Source organism: Schistocerca gregaria, unplaced genomic scaffold (assembly GCF_023897955.1).
Source record: "Schistocerca gregaria isolate iqSchGreg1 unplaced genomic scaffold, iqSchGreg1.2 ptg001149l, whole genome shotgun sequence".
Classification (NCBI taxonomy): Eukaryota; Metazoa; Arthropoda; class Insecta; order Orthoptera; family Acrididae; genus Schistocerca; species Schistocerca gregaria.
The window spans coordinates 22501-27500 of record NW_026062481.1 but is presented as its reverse complement, the minus strand read 5'-3'; the positions used below and the strand labels follow the sequence as shown (position 1 = coordinate 27500).

At 54.6% G+C, this 5000-nt stretch overlaps 2 non-coding genes across 2 annotated transcripts; both read left to right on the top strand.

Annotated features, from left to right (window-relative positions):
• The first annotated feature begins 2439 nt into the window (after positions 1 to 2439).
• LOC126328927 (small subunit ribosomal RNA) lies at positions 2440 to 4332 on the top strand. The gene has a single exon (XR_007562036.1). It is a non-coding gene; the product is annotated as a small subunit ribosomal RNA (ribosomal RNA).
• A 361-nt stretch (positions 4333 to 4693) lies between these two features.
• LOC126328931 (5.8S ribosomal RNA) lies at positions 4694 to 4848 on the top strand. Its single transcript, XR_007562040.1, has one exon. It is a non-coding gene; the product is annotated as a 5.8S ribosomal RNA (ribosomal RNA).
• Positions 4849 to 5000: the final 152 nt, after the last annotated feature.

The window sequence follows — 5000 nt, the reverse complement described above, 5'->3', positions numbered from 1 at the left end:
AACCTAACTCAAGTTGTCCCTTAACCTAACTCAAGTTGTCCCTTAACCTAACTCAAGTTGTCCCTTAACCTAACTCAAGTTGTCCCTTAACCTAACTCAAGTTGTCCCTTAACCTAACTCAATTTGTCCCTTAACCTAACTCAATTTGTCCCTTAACCTAACTCAATTTGTCCCTTAACCTAACTCAATTTGTCCCTTAACCTAACTCAATTTGTCCCTTAACCTAACTCAATTTGTCCCTTAACCTAACTCAATTTGTCCCTTAACCTAACCCACGTTGTCCCTTAACCTAACTCAATTTGTCCCTTAACCTAACTCACGTTGTCCCTTAACCTAACCCACGTTGTCCCTTAACCTAACCCACGTTGTCCCTTAACCTAACCCACGTTGTCCCTTAACCTAACCCACGTTGTCCCTTAACCTAACCCACGTTGTCCCTTAACCTAACCCACGTTGTCCCTTAACCTAACCCACGTTGTCCCTTAACCTAACCCACGTTGTCCCTTAACCTAACCCACGTTGTCCCTTAACCTAACCCACGTTGTCCCTTAACCTAACCCACGTTGTCCCTTAACCTAACCCACGTTGTCCCTTAACCTAACCCACGTTGTCCCTTTGCCTAACATAGTTCACTGCTCGGAATCTCTGGTGTCGTTGTTATCCTCATGTAGATGTCTTGCGAGTGTTGCTTACTTTCCACATATTCCCGCTATCCACTGTCAATTGTACTGCAATAGGACTATATCGCCGCCCCCCCCCCCTCTGTCCCCCTCTTTGTGTCTCTGTCCTCTCAAGCTGGTCGGTCTGGCGTTTGAGTGTTAAATGAGCCTCGCAGCTGTTCAGTTGCATTCAGATGTCGACGCCCTCAGTGTACGTCGTGGTATGGTCTGTGTCCATTGTCCGCTGATGTCGTACGCGTAACCCACACGCTGTACCGATCATCGGTCGTTACGTACAGAGTGAAGTAGTGTGATACGTGTGACCGTACGCTGGCTGTGCCCAACGGTGTCGAATCTCAATTTCCATATGTTGTGCTCGATGCTACTTGTCTCGTCTCCCAATAACAGCTAGGTTGCACTGTGGTACGCCGTAGAGGCGTGTGGGAGGAACGTACGAACGCATTGTATGTCACCCTGGGTCGCTGGGGGTGGTGGTGCGGTGAGTCAGGTCAGGTCAGGTCAGGTCAGGTCAGGTCAGCGTGAGCCGTCTGATGTAGTGACGCATGTATTCCGACTTTGTCGTATTGCCTCACACAAAGTGCTACCCTGGTGGACCGCGTTCCATATCTGGGACATGCCGCAGATGCCGGTTGACAGTGGATCGCGGAAGGGACATCGCATACGTGCGCGGGCCACCTTCCACGTGTTCTCTTCTGCACATGTCGCAGTGTGTATGTGGTCTGATGTAGCGTGTCGTGACACATGACATCCTGGCATGCAAGAATTGTTGAATTCGCAAATGTAGGTGGACATCTACGTTTACTGCCCAAGATACGCAAATGAACTGGAAATCCGTTGTTGAGCGGTTGTTCACGCTGGAGGTGAATCTGTGATGGCGACGATCGGTACAGCTATTAACCGGTTGTTTCAGCGGTACCCGCCACATCCACACACGTGACTAGGTCCATGTGGGTATGAAGCGATACGCGGCGGTGGCTTGGTGGGACTGTTCCCGGCCGGTGAAGGGGGGCCGCCCGGCGTGTTGGCCGCGCGCTGCGTGGGCGCACGCGCAACAGGCGGCTGGTGGGGGGCGCCGAGTGGCAGGAGCGCCAGCCGACGGGCCCGGCAGGCGGTGCAGCTACGCTGCGGCGCACCCTGCACGCGGCGCCTGGCGGCCAAAGTTGGTTCAGCCGAGCCCGGTGCGAAGCGCGGTGGACATCTGCAGTGTGCTGGTCTGATTGAGGACTGTGTGCGTTGAGGATGCGCCGCCGCCTGGCACTCGGCGCCGCGACGCCGTCTGCTGCTCGGTCGCCCCAGCGGTTCTCGCAGGTGGTTTGTATCGCAGTTGTGCGGACGTGTTGGCGCGTGCGCTGTGCTGGGAGAGTTCGCTTCTGCACCCAAGTGGGGCTTTGCCCTTGTGTGGCGCTGGCGTTGGAGCTGCCGGTCACCATAGGTGGCGCGTGTTGTCTCCCGCCGGCAATGCCACGACAGCACGCTCCCGGGCCTCTGTCGGCAGCGGCAAGCTCAGTTGGGAGCAAGGGTGTTCGCACTAAAACCGTCTACTCGCCTAACTCCGGGCGATTGCGCCTCTCTCGAAACCGACCAAGTACCTAGGACGGCGCTGCGCGCCGCCGGGACCTGAGAGGGTTTCGAGGTGTATCGTGCAGGGGAGCTCGGCCTCCTCCTGTTTGCAGAATAATTGAGCGGACGCTTGCGTGTTCGCGCGGGCCCCCGGGACACACTCCCGGGCGGCCGGCTGCTCAGCTCTAGTTGACGCAGCTCCCTGGTTGATCCTGCCAGTAGTCATATGCTTGTCTCAAAGATTCAGCCATGCATGTCTCAGTACAAGCCGCATTAAGGTGAAACCGCGAATGGCTCATTAAATCAGTTATGGTTCCTTAGATCGTACCCACGTTACTTGGATAACTGTGGTAATTCTAGAGCTAATACATGCAAACAGAGTCCCGACCAGAGATGGAAGGGACGCTTTTATTAGATCAAAACCAATCGGATTGGCTTGTCTGGTCCGTTTGCCTTGGTGACTCTGAATAACTTTGGGCTGATCGCACGGTCCTCGTACCGGCGACGCATCTTTCAAATGTCTGCCTTATCAACTGTCGATGGTAGGTTCTGCGCCTACCATGGTTGTAACGGGTAACGGGGAATCAGGGTTCGATTCCGGAGAGGGAGCCTGAGAAACGGCTACCACATCCAAGGAAGGCAGCAGGCGCGCAAATTACCCACTCCCGGCACGGGGAGGTAGTGACGAAAAATAACGATACGGGACTCATCCGAGGCCCCGTAATCGGAATGAGTACACTTTAAATCCTTTAACGAGTATCTATTGGAGGGCAAGTCTGGTGCCAGCAGCCGCGGTAATTCCAGCTCCAATAGCGTATATTAAAGTTGTTGCGGTTAAAAAGCTCGTAGTTGGATTTGTGTCCCACGCTGTTGGTTCACCGCCCGTCGGTGTTTAACTGGCATGTATCGTGGGACGTCCTGCCGGTGGGGCGAGCCGAAGGGGTGCTTTCGCGTCCCGAGGCGGACCCCGTTTAAATCCTACCAGGGTGCTCTTTGTTGAGTGTCTCGGTGGGCCGGCACGTTTACTTTGAACAAATTAGAGTGCTTAAAGCAGGCAAGCCCGCCTGAATACTGTGTGCATGGAATAATGGAATAGGACCTCGGTTCTATTTTGTTGGTTTTCGGAACCCGAGGTAATGATTAATAGGGACAGGCGGGGGCATTCGTATTGCGACGTTAGAGGTGAAATTCTTGGATCGTCGCAAGACGAACAGAAGCGAAAGCATTTGCCAAGTATGTTTTCATTAATCAAGAACGAAAGTTAGAGGTTCGAAGGCGATCAGATACCGCCCTAGTTCTAACCATAAACGATGCCAGCCAGCGATCCGCCGCAGTTCCTCCGATGACTCGGCGGGCAGCCTCCGGGAAACCAAAGCTTTTGGGTTCCGGGGGAAGTATGGTTGCAAAGCTGAAACTTAAAGGAATTGACGGAAGGGCACCACCAGGAGTGGAGCCTGCGGCTTAATTTGACTCAACACGGGAAACCTCACCAGGCCCGGACACCGGAAGGATTGACAGATTGATAGCTCTTTCTTGATTCGGTGGGTGGTGGTGCATGGCCGTTCTTAGTTGGTGGAGCGATTTGTCTGGTTAATTCCGATAACGAACGAGACTCTAGCCTGCTAACTAGTCGCGTGACATCCTTCGTGCTGTCAGCGATTACTTTTCTTCTTAGAGGGACAGGCGGCTTCTAGCCGCACGAGATTGAGCAATAACAGGTCTGTGATGCCCTTAGATGTTCTGGGCCGCACGCGCGCTACACTGAAGGAATCAGCGTGTCTTCCTAGGCCGAAAGGTCGGGGTAACCCGCTGAACCTCCTTCGTGCTAGGGATTGGGGCTTGCAATTGTTCCCCATGAACGAGGAATTCCCAGTAAGCGCGAGTCATAAGCTCGCGTTGATTACGTCCCTGCCCTTTGTACACACCGCCCGTCGCTACTACCGATTGAATGATTTAGTGAGGTCTTCGGACTGGTACGCGGCATCGACTCTGTCGTTGCCGATGCTACCGGAAAGATGACCAAACTTGATCATTTAGAGGAAGTAAAAGTCGTAACAAGGTTTCCGTAGGTGAACCTGCGGAAGGATCATTACCGACTAGACTGCATGTCTTTCGATGTGCGTGTCGTGTCGCGCAACACGCTACCTGTACGGCAGTGGCCGTGCGCCGCGTGCGGAACCACGCGTGCCTCTCAAAACTAGCGGAAGTGTTGTTGTTGTGTGGTACGAGCGCTGAAGCTCTGGAGCGGCTGGCCTGCGGTACCTGGCGCCTGGCGCCGGTTTTGAATGACGTTCGCCCGAGTGCCTGTCCGCTCCGGTGTGGAGCCGTACGACGCCCATCGGCTGTGAGGCCGTTGGACACAAAAAAATAGTGGAACAGGGGCCGTCAGACGCCTCAGTCCCGCAAATGCTACTGTCTTGAAAGAGACAGTGGGAGACTGAAAAGGAAAAGATCACCCAGGACGGTGGATCACTCGGCTCGTGGGTCGATGAAGAACGCAGCAAATTGCGCGTCGACATGTGAACTGCAGGACACATGAACATCGACGTTTCGAACGCACATTGCGGTCCATGGATTCCGTTCCCGGGCCACGTCTGGCTGAGGGTCGGCTACGTATACTGAAGCGCGCGGCGTTTGTCCCGCTTCGGAGACGTGGGAGTGTCGTGGTCGCCTGTGTGGCCGGCCGCGTCTCCTTAAACGTGCGATGCGCGCCCGTCGCCTGGCGGTTCGCATACCGGTACTTTCTCGGTAGCGTGCACA